Raw genomic sequence first — 14834 nt, 5'->3', positions numbered from 1 at the left:
CATGGCAACCATAATGGTGCACTCCCTTTAGGGTTGCTGCTCATGACCGGGGACCTCTATGTGGACTGCACCTGCCTGTTGATATTGCCTCCAGCGCATATGGATCCTCACGAGCAGAAGATCACACAATGTAGGATGAGCCATACCTATTTCCATGTGATAAATAAAGTTGAACCTGCATGTATTCAAAGGTTCCTAACAGGGCATGGATTGGTGTTGACGGGTACATCAGCTGCCTTCTTGGATCAACTATGTGGCGTGCCATGGCATTGCCCATCTTGGCCAACACTCAGAGTGGCACAGCTTGACCACATCACGATCCTACCAGCTGAATCGATTGCCCCCACCATCCATCTCACCTTAATGCTCCTGCCTTTCTGGCACCCTCCCCACACACATGGTGCTCGTGTGCTATTGCTCCCTCACAAACATGAACAAACACAGAGTATAGACTGTTAACGGAGGTATGGTACACAATACCTCCCTTCATGCCAGCAGAGCTTTCCTACCAGTAATCCCAAACCCCTTCCCTTTAAGAATGCTGTGTGAGACCCCTGTAATGCCCCGTCCCTCCTCACTTCCAGTATGCAGAGTGAGACCCTTGAAAAGAAACTTACCTGCCGCAAAACCATTTGCCTCTGTGGACCCACCGGTTTATCCAATTGTGAACGAGACGGCACATTACGGATGCCCATTCACGAAAAATCAGGAAGTGGCAATGGAAGGCAGCGGGCTGCATAATCAGCAAAGGTAAGTACAGTCTACCATATGCCAGTTGTGGTGCTGCTGCCGTGTGGCGTGGGGGGCCTCACCGAGGTCCCGCCACTGCTGGTAATATGCGGCGGGCCGTTCTCGACATCGCAGGTCGAGGCAGGCCTCTCCCTGGAGCAGCGGGTCGTGGCACGGGGGCCGGTAAAATTCAGACCATGAATCTCTAACTTACCTGTTCTCTCCACTGCTATTGACTGACCTACCGAGTGTTTTGAGCATTTTCTAATTTGTGCCAAAATTGTTGTAGGGTTTGTATGCGTATTAAGTAACTCGTGGTCATGTGGCCATGTAACTCAATCTCTGGAAAGCTTCTGGTGAACTTTTAAATACTTTTCAAATCTAGCATTTTTTGGGATGATACACAAACTTTGCAACATTTATTTGATAGCTCCTCAAAATAGCATTATTGCTAATTCCTTGCCTGGATTATGTTCTGTTCATTGATGCAAGCTGTTACTGCAAGAGAAAGTAAAATTAGTATTTGTATAAATATGATTCGTTACATTATTAAAACAAAGACAGCTCATTGAGTTGGAACCCCCAAATGCTTGTGAAAAATTTCAGTCAGGAATTACTAAATATGACCAGAAAAAGAAGAAGTTGCCACAGGTGGCAATGGGTTAAAGGAAGGTTTAAATTAGCATTAAGGCTGAATCTGTAGTTTTCACCTTAGTTGATAAATATCTAAAGTCATCAGAAAACTTTTCTTTCAATAGCTCACAAAAATATTTTACTAATTTAAATTTCTAAATGTGATATAGTGTTTCAAAAAAAATCTAGCACAAGTATTAATGGTTTTTGCAGTTATTTGTTCTACAACGTTAGAAAAATTAACATTGAACTAACAGGATGTGGTTTAACTTTGCAGATTGCATGTAGGCACTGTATCTCTCCTTTTCAACGTACACCCTGCAAGATTAGCTGCCACAATGACTGCGTTTCACACATGTGACCACTGATGAGTTCCTTTATTTGGTAAACGTTCTCAAAACTGTTGCGTTCTAATGGCAGTTTGAATATACAGGAGTGAGCTAAGCACTGGGTAAGAACACATTCATGTAATCCAACTTTAACTAGCAATAAATAGCTTATTTCATTTTATAGTTGTTTCTATATAATATTGGTTCTGGCCATCATTGTGTAATATCTTTTATATTGCTTCTTTGTTTTGCTGGCCTATTCAGTTTCACACATGTTTCTCAATGCTTTGTGGCATAAATACAAAACCATTTTTGCTTCAAACAATGTTACTGTGGACAAATAAATACTTGTGGGAAAAATATTTAACATGTAATCATAATTTAAACTTTACTTTATGAAGTTATAATGCTTCTCATTCACATGCAATATTCTGTGAAAAGTTATACTCACAGGAAGTGATGGTAAAACTGCAGTGCTAAATTCAAAATTTAGCAGACTTCCTTTGGCAGTTGAATTTAAATTGAACTTGCATTTCAATATATTGATCAGATTTAAATGGAGGATGGTTGAGAAAGGGAGAACTTTCTATTTTTTTATCCCAAAGGCATTTATTAGTAAATTTTCTTTCGACTCCTCTTTACTTCCAACCTGACAATGTCCTGATCAGCAGCCTGTGATCAATTCCCTCCCCGCACCCCCGCTTTGGTGTAGGGACCCACATCCAAAGCAAATGTGCATAGGCCCAAACTGCATCCGTTTTAGGCATGTCATCTTTTTTGTGAGTCCTTGATTAACTTCCCTCCACTGTCTGTCTGCATTCACAGATAAGAACTAGTTTCATTCTGATCTATTGACCCACACCGCTGGCTGTGATAAGATGATTTTTTTTTTGTAAATAAATCAAAAATAGTTGTACGCTTAGAATCAAGTGCAAGAGTAAAGCCAAGTTTTTCTGGTAAAGCAGAAAAGGATCCACATGATTAAAACTGTTCTTCTCCAAAACTAGCTGCTATCCTCCACGGTTTCATTGAATGGTGGACCAGACTCAAGGGGCTAAGTGGCCTCTTCCTGTTCTTATATTCCTATGAGATACATTCAACTTCAAAATGGCTCACTGAAATGTAATGTGTTCATTGCTAAATATACTTCATTCTCCTGTATACAGTTTATAAGTAGCCTTTTTGCTTTTAGAGACCGTGTCTACTTAGTGTATGCATTAACCTACATGACACCTGTCCATCGTGGGACATATAACACCAAGCTATTTGCTTTTCCATAATCTATTTACAGGCCGTTATTCAATACGTAAGGTTATTCCATTTCATGAATGAGCTGGTCACAAATTTCAAAAGCATTTCTGGAAGCTCATTGAATTACCTTTATAAAATAGTGAGTTTTTTTTCCTCAAGTGATGGAATCTTTTAAATACTGTTTTGTGGTCTGTGGAAAGAATGAGGTAAATAGGTCTAATAACCTTTTCTAGTCTCATGCTTTCTTATGCTGTTAAGTATGTTACAGTAGGAAAACTAATTTATTTATTACTTCCATATGTATCTTCATCCCTCTTCTTTCCTGAAGTCTCCGAGTGTCATGCACTTTCCCCAGTCCACAAGACATATGCTTTAACAATTCAACAGCTGTGGAAGCAAATGTTGTGGAGAATTCCTTTTGCTTTCCCTGTCGCACTTTCTTTCTTTCCTCCCTCCCACTACTCCACCAAACCTCACCCAGCAAAAGACAGGGATCTGCAAAGAATTCACTATACTGAATTATTTCTGAACTGTTAACAGTGTTACGACCAGGTGAGGAAAGGGGTCTCAGTCTCCCCTTTCGCCCCTTCTCTGGTTTGACCACAACAGGGTTTAAATTTTAAACACAGTGATTTAATTAACCACCTCAGTGAGAACTTGCTCCTGTTCCTCTAATATAATTGCAAATGAACCAATCAGACAGATGTTCTTGGGTTTAAACAAGAAAGATGTAAGTTTATTAACCTCTAAACCAATTAAAATTACTAAAATACGCGACGCATCCACGCTCACATTCACATAAGAGATGCATACACACGCAAATAGATTACAGAGGGAAACAGAGTTGGGAGGTTGGAGTAGCGTCCTTAATAAAAATGGAATTTAAATACTGAAGTTTAGTCCCAGAGTCCTTAGTTGAAGTTGCTGTTCTGAAGTCCTCGCTGGGTCACACATGGTTCGGGCTTGTTTCTCAGGTTGTGGAAGGCAGAAGAGGGTTCACTGGATCTTTGCTAGAGAGAGAGAGAGAGACAGATTGCAGCTCTCTTGCTGACTTACAGTTACAGTCGTCTGAGGTACAATTCACAAACACCCAAAGTTGCTTAAGCAGTCATGTGATATACCACCTCTTTGTTTTTGAATCAGTATCTTGTGGAATGATCTTTGGAATTCAAGGCTGTTCAGACATACGTGGCAGGGGGGTTTGGTTCTTTCAAAGTCAACGGGCTTCGATGGCTTTTGACGATCAACATTGACAAAACCATTCTAGGTAACTTAATCAGAGAGCATCCCCATTGTTCTGGCTAGACTGGGTCATCACCTCTGTCTCCAGCTGGCCTTTGACTTCTCATGTGCAAAGTTTGGCCATCTTAGCTGCTCTGTTCTGTTTTTTAAAAGTTATTTGTAACAGTCTCAGTAAAAGGTCTCAGGCAATGTTCCATACAAGGAAATTAGTATTTTCCATGTGGCAGGTGGGTTTTCATCACAAGACTGAGAGCTCCAGAAATGATTCTCAGTAAAGTCCATCAGATCAGAAGTTTGCATCTAGCTGTGTTTTTCAATGCATAGGAAGAGTTGTAAAAACTGGACGCGTAGAATATTCCTTAATGGTGGATGGATGCTTCATTACTTTTACTATAGCTGTTAGGAGAAAATTAAATTAATTAGAAAATAGCAGTTTGCGTAAATGTGGAAGGCTGAATGCTAAAGTATCATGTGTCAATGGTCAGCAATGCCAATCAGGAGGGCGGTCATCAGTAAGTGAGACTTTATAATAAATAATTTACTTTCAGGTGGGGTACAAAGATATGGGTATAGTAGCCTAGTGGTTGTGGTACTGGATTAGCAACCCAAAGACTATGAGTTTAAATCTCTTGCCAGGTTACAAAATTGATTTTAATGAACCTGCTAATGTGTGAGCTACCACCAAAAGGTGACCAAGAGGACTGCTTGGATTGTCATAAAGATGTATTTTGTTCACTCATGTCCTTCAGGAAATGGAATCTACCCCCTTTACCCAGTCAGGCCTACATGGTACCTAGTCCCAGCTTATATAATGCCCTCAGTAGCAACTAGGGACGGGCAATGACTACTACCTTATCGACATCCCCAGGATCAAATAATAAAAATAAATTATGCTGTATTATAATGTATTTGGAAAAGGGCTAATGCTACAGTTTTCCCTTATGTTCAAGATTTTAAAATCTAGTCCAAACCATTCTTGTTCACTCTAGGGTAAAACAGTATGATTCAGGTTAATTTACAAAAAAAAATCAAGCCACCCCACCGTCCCTAATAAGAAAGAGTATATATATAGCACCTTTTATGACATCAGGGCATCTCAAAGTGCTTTACAACCAAGTAGGTACTTTTGAACTGTAGTCACTGTTGTAAAGCAGGAAATGCAGCAACCAATTTGCACACAGCAAGCTCCCAAAAACAGCAATGTGATGATGATCAGATAAACTTTTTTTTTTACTGATGTCAGTTGAGGTATAAATGCCAGCAAGAACACCAGGGAGAAACTCCATTGCTTGTGTTCAAAATAGTGCCATGGAGTCTTTTACATCCATCTGAGAGGAAAGGCAAGGGAGGGAATTTTGATTGTTAAGGGGATATGGATTTGGGTGCATGCAGGGAGTTAAATTCCCTCAAAGTAACGTTGGGTCTGGATCCTGACATCATTCCGCCCTCCTCTCGGCTTCATCCAGGCGGGTGTGAGTGCAAGAGGGGAATCCCTCCCCCCTGCCCTCCTTGGAGCTGTCAGGTAAATCATTTAAATATTCTGATAGGTGATTGAATACTGTTTTAACCAAGCATTTTGGCTTCAACAGCCAGCGGACCTATTTCTTGAGCTGTCAGCGACTTTCAGGATCATGCAGGTAAGTGCACAGTCGGGAGTCCTTCAGTGAAACTGACAGGCTGGGAAGATTTTGAAAAATAAAACTGAAGAGCTCCATCCATGGCCAGCATTCCTTCTCAGAGAGTGCTTTCACTGTTTGCCAGGTGATTTCCAAATTCTTGGAAGTCCCTTCACCTGTCCTGCACCTCACTCACCTTCAGTTGCACCTCCCTGCTGCCATCCTTCACTGCAGCCTGACATGCAGCTGTACCTTGCACCTTTGACAAAGAGCAAGAGGAGTAGCAATACCAACACACATAGCGCCAGCAGTAGCAAAGTGGGCAACAACACCAGCAGCAGCAGCTGCCTTCACCTCAGCCACATACCACTACACAGAGCAGAGAGGATGGGCACAAAAATCCAGCTTCAAGGAGGCAAGACCCCCAACACAGGATCTACAGGTAGAAGATCAACTCTCTCAGGAGACTCAGACTCTCATGCTAGGTCATTGATGACATCTGCAGTTCTTGGAACAGGGCCTCCTTCCCAGTGAACCAGGTGGGCATGCATGGCCAGTAGCCATCAAAGGTAACTAACTCTGGAGGGCCAATCACTGGTTCTCTGACTCTCCCTAGAGTTCTGCAGAGAAAACAGAGAGGTATGAGTGTCAGAATTGGATTGTGTGGAGAGGAGGGAAGGACAAGTTTTGTGGAGGGTAACTGTGAGGCATGTGTGTGAGAAGGCAGTAGGATGAGGGTAAGTGTGAGTGTTGGCTGCTCAGATGGGGTTGTGAGGTACCTGGAAAGCAAGGAATGAGTGGAGCTTCAACTTGTGTTATTCTGAGGAGTGCTGTGTCAGTGAATGATGAGAAAGTCAGAGGGTGGGACTTGGAATCTGAAAGTGTTATGCCACTCAATTTAACTGCCCTCTTGATGTCCTGGATCCTCTTGATGCACTGTCTCTCCTCTCCATTCTTGTGGTTGCTGCAGCCTCAAAAATCCATAGGCCTTTCTGACCTATGCTGTGGTCACTTAAATTAGAAATCCTTCCTTTGATAGATACAGCGTGTCATCCTGCCTGCCCTTTCTGATTGGCTGTGGAATCTGGAGGCAGGATCCTAATACTGTGACTCGGTTAAAGAGCCACAGCAAAGCCCACTCCATCTGTCAAGTATTTCGGCTGGGACCATCAGTTGAAAATTCCGCCCAAGGACTCTGTTTACTGCCTCATCCGAAAGATGGCATCTCTGACAGTGCAGCACTCCCTCAGTACTCCACTGGAGCGTCAGTCTCGATTTTGTGCTCAGGTCCTAGAAGTGGAAATTAAATCCATAACATCTGACGCAGGGGAGAGTGCTACCACTGAGCTAAGGCTGGTACAATGTCGTAAGAGAAAACTGATGTCGTGTGAATTGATAGTATACCTTGAGAATAACACTTCTTTGATCAATAAATTAGAGCTGTACTTAAGTCAATTGCATTGTGGCTTGAATTTATATATTGCAGTAACCAAATGCAAGTGTTTTTGCAGAATTTAACTGAGCAATATTGGGCAGACCGGTCTGAACACTAGATTTTTTTCTTTTTTTCTTTCCTTTCCTCTTTCTTCTCCAACCCCATGGCAGGAAGTTTAATCTGTCAGTTTAATTAGGGCTTGGGAGGTACCAAAGCACCAGACCCATCACCTGATTTGCTTCTTTCTGCAATGGTGTTACTAGCAATAGGGATAAAATTAGCTGCACCCATAACCACCACCATGTATTTATTTAATACTATGGGCTGGACTCTATAGAGCCCTCGCCATCAAGATCCGTGGCGGGGGATGGCTGAAGATGGCTGGGATTTGGCCCACCAGAGATCTCGACGCCAGCAGAGCCCGGCCCAATACTGCCAGCAGCAATGTGGCATCGTGGCGGCCCCCCTGCCGCTTGGCAATGGGACTGCTATTTAAATATTTAAATAAATTAAAATACATGAATTACTTACTCTCCCGTCGCATCCTAATGTCACACCATGATCTTCATTCCTGTGGCCGGCACTGCCGTGCCTTTGGATCCCGTCCGTGGAAATGATGCGCAACACTGGTGGGGAGGGAGGAGGAGGTAAGTTTCTCAGTGCAGGGGGTGGGGGGGGACAGGGTCAAATTAGCGTCATGGGTGTAGGGAATGGTGGGAAGGGTTATAGTTGGAATCACGGCGGCTGTTTGGCGTGCATCCCATTTTTTTACCCGCCGCCCATTTCAGCATTGGGCTTATAAAATCCAGCCCTGTGTATTTTATATTAGGTTGTAATGTGTAAAGGCTGCTTGACGAAATAGATTGAAATGTCATTATTTACCCTTTGGAGCCATAATTTGTGTCTAGCAAGACCAAAGGGGTGACAGTTCCCTCTTCTGTAATCAAAATTGATGTCCATGTGACAAAAGGGATGGTGGCAGCATGGATACAAAATTGGCTAAGGTACAGAGAGCAGAGGATAGTGGTGTCCTTGAGGGTCAGTATTAGGACCACTGCTCTTTTTGTTATACTTTAATGACCAGGCCTTGAGTATACAGGGCATAATTTCAAAGTTTTCAGATGGCACAAAACTCGGGAATGCATTAAACAGTGATAGTAGCAGACTTCAGGAAGACATGGACAGGCTAGTGAAATGAGCAGGTACATGCAAGATGAAATTTGATGCAGAGAATTGTGAACTGATGTATTTTGGAAGGAATACTGAGGTGGGGCAATATAAATAAAATGTTACAGTTTTAAGGAGTGTGCAGGAACAGAGGAACCTGGGGTGTTATGTGCACAAATCTTTGAAAGCGGCAGGACCAGTTTTTAAGGCTGTTAAAAAGCAAATGGTATCCTTGGTTTTATAAATAGGGGCATTGAGTTCAAAAGCAAGGAAGTATGTTAAACATTTCTAAATCAATGGACAGGCTCAACTAGAGTATTGCGTGCAATTCTGAACATTACACTTTCCGAAGGATGTCAAGACCTTAGAGTGCATGCAGGGATGTGGGACTATAGTTATGTAGTGAGATTAGAGAAGTCGGTATTGTTCTCTTTACAGCAGAGAAGGCGAAAGGGAGATTTAAGAGAGTGTTCAAAAATTTAAGGGGTTTTGATAGAGTGCATAAGGACAACCAAAATACTGCGGATGCTGGAAATCTGAGATTAAAAAAAACTGGAAATACTCAGCAACTCCGACAGCATCTGTGGGGAGAGAAACAGTTAATATTTCAGATCATTGACCTAGTTCTGATGAAAAGTTATCAACCTGAAACATTAACTCTGGCCGAAATTATATGCCCTTTCGCAGGAATGTGATGGAAGTGGGGCGCAAAAATTGAGTGGGAGACTGTGGGGGGGGGGGGGGGGGGGGGGGTGGTGGAGGGGGGGTGCTGTTCCCATCACCTTCCCACCCCGCTGCAATTTCACGAGTGGCGGCGGCAGCAACAAACGGCCCACCTGTTCCAGGCCAATTAAGGCCCTTAGGTGGCCAATTAACTGCCATTTAAGGGCCTCCTCCTGCCACCATTTGTATATTATCAGTGGCAGGCAGGTGGCTTAGGACCACCAGGAGGTCGCCCAGTAAAACCTGACACCCTCCTTGTGGGCTGGGGAGGTCCTCCTGGTAGGGCGCCCTGTGCCCCATGGAGGGCTCCCCGACAGCAAAAGCCACACCCACTGTACTACATTTGCTGCCCGCCCCCACCTCCCCCCAATTGACCCACCCCTTGCCTCGCCAGGGCCCGGCCGATTGTCCCAGTGAGGCCCCACACACTTACCTTCATTTCAGGGCCGGTGGTCCTCTTGATCTTCTGGCTGGGGGCAGTCCCAGCAGTGGCCACCGTTCCCAGTGGTGCTGCTGAAATTGAGAGCTGCCGGCCCGCTGATTGGCCAGCAGCCTCTTGGAGGTGGGATTTCCTGTCTTCGAGGGCAGAAGTTCTGCCCGAGGCCAATTACGGGCCTGGGTCATATAAAATCATAGCGTGGCTTCCAGGCCTGGTGGAAGTGGGCTCTCCACTGACGTTTTGGCCAGTGGGCGGAGCCTCCAGCCCACTGTAAAATTCCAACCTCTGTTTCTCTCTCCACAGATGCTGCCAGACCTGCTGAGTATGTCCAGCATTTTCTGTTTTTATTACATAAGGAGAAACTGCTTCCACTGGCAGGAGGATTGGTAACCAGTCAGAGATTTATGGGTTCCGAAGAAGGGTCACTGACCCGAAACGTTAACTCTGCTTCTCTTTCCACAGATGCTGCCAGACCTGCTGAGTGAATCCAGCATTTCTTGTTTTTGTGTTAGAGATTTATGGGAATTGGCAAAAGAACCAGAGATGAGATGAGGACAATTTATTTTACACAAGTTCTTATGATCTGCAATATATTGCCTGAGAGGGTGTTGATAGTAGATTTAATAATACCTTTCAAAGGGAAATTGGATAAATACTTGAACAGCAAAGATTTGCAGGGTTCTGGGGAAAGAGCAGGAGAGTGGGACTAATTGGATAGCTCCTTTACAGGTATGATGGGTCAAATGGCCTCCTTATATGCAGTATGCTCCTTTGATTCCATGATTGTAGTTCATTGAAGATACCTTCCTCATTTGGAGTAAAATAGGGTTCAGCAAAATCCTGTAAGAAGGACAAATACTTTGCAGATTGACCTTAGGAGTTGCTGTGAACTCAGAAAGCCTTGCTGAAATTGTACTCTGTTTATAGTACTGTCTTCATGAATAAAAACATTGCTGTATTTAATGATGTCCTCCATTAACCATGTTGTGGTCAAGAAATATTAGTGGGGTTAAGCACACTTCATTGAGGACACCTTTGCAAATCTTATGATGAGAAAAGAAATGTCTGTGCAACCTCCTTCCGGCTATACAACTTTCCAAGAACTCTGTTCCTTCAATTATGTACTCTTGTGCATCCCCAATTTCCTTCCCTCTTCCATTAGCAGCCGTGCCTTCAGCTATTTAGGCACTAAGCTCAGAAATTCCTTCCCTAAATCGCTCAGCCTCCCTACCTTTCTCTCCTCCTTTAAAATACTTCTTAAAATCTACCTCCTTCACCTGTCCTACTATCAGCGCCCGTATGAGGGCGGCTCAGCTAGGGGGAGAAGGCTCGTTGTCAAATGTTATCTGATTGCAGTCCTGGGAAATGCCTTGGGATGTTTTATTATGTTAATTGTGCCACATATATAGAAGATGTTATTGCATCTCATGCCTCTCAAATTTTTCTGTCAAGAGCAGTTGGCTCGAAAGAACTTGCATTCATGTAATGCCTTTCACGTCCTGAGGACATTCTAATGCACTTCATAGCCAATGAACTTTTCAAGTGTAATCATTGTTGTTAGGTAGGCAAACACAACAGCCAAACTTTACAAAGCTAGGTTCTGCAAACTGCAATGGGTTAAATGATCAAGTACAAGTTGGACGTCCAAAATCCGACACCCTAGGGACCGAGACCGTGCCGGATTTCAGATGTTCCCGATTTTGAACAATAAAACAAAAGAACTGAAGAAAAGGGCTTTCAGCTTGAGTTGTCAGTGTGTATACCGCACGCCTGTAAGGCATAAGTCCTGGCAGAGTGTATGTATAAATGATTATAGATGGTAAAATTAACTTTTCAAAGGTCTTACTCCACCTTTACTCAGGCAATGGTGAGTTAAATAAACGCTAGTGAACCATGTGTGATTCCAGTAATGGAACTGAGAATGGATACAGTCCAATATCTTAAAAGCCATGTTCCTCATTTCTCTCCCGGGACCCCACAACCTGCTCCATCTTCTCCCCCTAGCTGAGCCGCCTTCATGCAGATGCTGCAGCACTCAAGCACGCCGACATTAGGCCGCTGACAGCCCAAGCACATGGAGTCGGCAACTGCCCTCCGGGTCAGCCAGAGCCCGAGGATAACCACAGGCCTTGGCTTATTACCCGCTCAAATATCATCACTGGCTGACTGGAGCCTGACCTTAGGACAGGGAGCGGAGGGTGTTGTGGGGTAAGGAGGATCCACCATTCGCTGCCAATATTTCTTGGCCTTTCTGGAACTTTCTCACAGCAAGCACTCCGTTTTAAAGGCCGAAACTTTCCCAACGTGATCCCCTCCCACCAGCCCAATTAACTTAAGGAAAACCAGAGTATTTTAAAACAAGTCGGGTAGAAATTGACAAAGAGCAAATTAAACTTAAAAGAAGTATTGACTTAACAATATTCTTTAAGGAGGATACTATAAAAAGTTGTGTCTTCAGTCTTTTTGAGTTTAATTCAAGTAATTATGATCAATTGACACTGAACTGTTTTGGCTTCTGAATATTTTCAAAAATGTCTGGTTTTCAGACAATTCTGGTTTTCGGAGAGCTGGATTTTGGATGTCCAACCTGTAATCTGTTTCAATTAAGGGATGAATGTTAACCAGAATACAGGAAGAATAAGGCCATGGGATTGTATTTTTAATGTCAATCTGTTGGGGGGCTTCAGTTTAATATCTCATCCAACAGACAACGCTTCCAACAAGGCAGCACTCCTTTGATTTCGTGCTACTATTTTTTGTGCTCCATTCATACAGTAAGGCTTGAATCCACAGTCTTGTGACACAGAGGCAGGAGTGCTACCACTGAGTTAAAATGATCAATTGAAAACCATCTCTGCAGAAGGAAATCTGTGACTGTTCCATTGGTGGTTCAGTGTAGTTTTGCTAACCCTTTGTGTTCCCAAGAACTAACTCAGTCAGATTTTAGAGATATTGGTTTTCCCTATGGTTATCCCACTCTTTGTCCTGTTGCTATGCCATTTATATTTGAAAATAGCGACCCAATACTATCCTTCAAACTATTTTCTATTCCACAGAACTCACAGGTATTTGCATTTTCTTAATTACTTAGTAGATATTATACCGTACTTCACAGAGTACATGCAAAGCAACATTTTGTCATTTCAAAGTTCTTGACAGTGCTTTTTTTTTTACAAAGTAACTATGTTTAAAATTAATTGTAATGTTTGTTTTGCTACTCTGAACTGACGGGACTTCAGCAGGAACTTAACTGATGCAGCCTGAGTTTTATAAATACCCATTGCTGATTTCAACTTGTGATTCAAAGCAATATTGTGGTGATGCCACCTTGAAGCTCTGCATGTTCTCTGCTTTCAAAATTGAACCCAATAAAATGCAAATTGAAACAATAGTTTTACAGAGTTAAAATGATCCGTGACCTCTAACATTGGAGAATTTGAAGTAATCAAAATAGAAATAAACGCCAACATTTGTGTGCAGGCATGGATATTTCACTTTGCACCTGCATTTAATCCCAACATGAATTTGGATTTTTAGTCTGAATTAATTCAAATACCCATCCTTAAAGACCTTTTAGCTCTTGGCTTTTATATTTATCACACATTCATTTTCTGGAGATTGGAATATAAAGGAATGGAGTCCAAATTGAAAGTGATGTTTCCATATATTCACTTCCAAATATTGTCACTGCCATGCTAATAAAATGTTGCTTTTAGCTTTCTGAATTTAATAACTTCATGTTGTTACTTGAATAGCCTTCAAATTGTTTTTTTCAACAGAAGCAGATATCTTCTAGAGAAGTTTAAAATGTATTCCTAAATCACGTTTGATTTTTGATCAATTAGGAGAGGCAATGAATATAAAAGAATGCCGAATGGAGAGAGATTCTCTATAAGTGTGCCCCTGGAAATGCACTCACCGAACCCACAAAGGTATCAGGTGGAGCAATTCACTTCTCTGATAAGTTTTGTTTCCCCAAACGATGCAGAAATACACAGTTTTAAAATATACATGTATATCTATTCATATAATGGAAACCTATGGAATAATCGAAACCAGCATTTCTGCATTACTACTGGAGATAGCTGCATAAATAACAGATAAAAGTAATTCTTGTGCCTGCCACTGCTGAAAACAAGCATTACCTAGATGCCCCCAGGCTTTAGACAGGAAGTGAACTTTGAGTGTTTAAAACTGATCACTTTTAAGCACATATAAACCATTTTTAAAAACTCTTTCATGGAATGTGGGCATCGCTGGCTAGGCCAGCATTTATTCCTCATCCCTAATTGGCCCTGAGAAGATGGTGGTAAGCAGCTTTCTGAACCGTTGCAGTCAATGTGGTGTAGGTACACTCACAGTGCTGTTAAGAAAGGATGTTGACACAGTGACAATGAAGGAACGGCGATATAGTTCCAAGTTAGGATGGTGTGTGGCTTTGATGGGAAATTGCAGGTGGTGGTGTTCCCATGCATCTGCTGCCTTTGTCCTTCTAGGTGGTAAAGGTCACGAGTTTGGAAGATGTTGTTGAAGTAGCCTTGGTGATTTACCTACTTGGTGACCCGAACCCTAAACATAACTGTTCACTGATCTGGCAATAATGTAGAATATTGAAGTTAATTTGGAACTAATAGCAAATTAGAAATTTGGCATAAGTACAAAAGGCAAGGCTGAAGTGTTTGCAAATGTCTTTTACCAAAAGTGTCAAGTGCGTGATCCCACTCAGTCTTCTCTTTAGGCTCCCAGCATCATATCCTTGTCAACACAGTTCATTTCATGTGATATAAAGAAATGGTTGAGTGCAATGGACACATTGAACACTAGGGTCCTGCAATGCAGAAGACCTAAACACCTGGTTTAGCCATGGCCACTCCCAGCCAAATTATTTTGGTGCAACCTTAATACTGAATTTTGTCTGCCAATACGGCAATTTGCCCAGGTATGTTCTAATGACAAGAAGCAGGAGAAATCTAACCTGATCAATTACTGTACTATCAGCCACCTCCTAATCATCAGCATGTGTTGAATTTATCAACAGTGCCATCAAACTACTTCTACTTATGCATAACCTGTTCGCTGACATGCCTTTCAGGTTCTATCCGCCATAGTCCTGATCCAGCCATTCACATAAAAGTAAAACAAAAATATAAGCAAAATGCAGCGGGTATTGAAAATCTGAAATAAAGGATGTAAAATCCAAAAACCAGAGCAGAGGTAAAAGTACCTGCTCTTGACATCAAGGCAGGAGGTAAGAATGGCACCAAGGAGCC

General features: G+C 42.4%; 1 protein-coding gene across 3 annotated transcripts in view; it reads left to right on the top strand.

The window, feature by feature from the left end:
- The first annotated feature begins 1706 nt into the window (after window positions 1-1706).
- Window positions 1707-14834, top strand: part of arhgap15 (Rho GTPase activating protein 15) — an 806049-nt gene continuing 792921 nt past the window's right edge. Inside the window, exons 1-2 of one of the 3 annotated variants that reach the window (XM_068034998.1) lie at window positions 1713-1813; window positions 13410-13496. The gene's annotated coding sequence lies outside the window, so the exon portion shown is untranslated. Of the gene's footprint in view, window positions 1814-13409; window positions 13497-14834 lie in introns of all 3 variants that reach the window. The other 2 variants (XM_068034997.1, XM_068035000.1) reach the window with 2 other exon arrangements.

The sequence above is a fragment of the Heterodontus francisci genome, chromosome 7 (assembly GCF_036365525.1).
Source record: "Heterodontus francisci isolate sHetFra1 chromosome 7, sHetFra1.hap1, whole genome shotgun sequence".
NCBI classification, from domain to species: Eukaryota; Metazoa; Chordata; class Chondrichthyes; order Heterodontiformes; family Heterodontidae; genus Heterodontus; species Heterodontus francisci.
The sequence above is the reverse complement of the archived record's forward strand: the minus strand, read 5'-3'. Positions and strand labels throughout refer to the sequence as shown.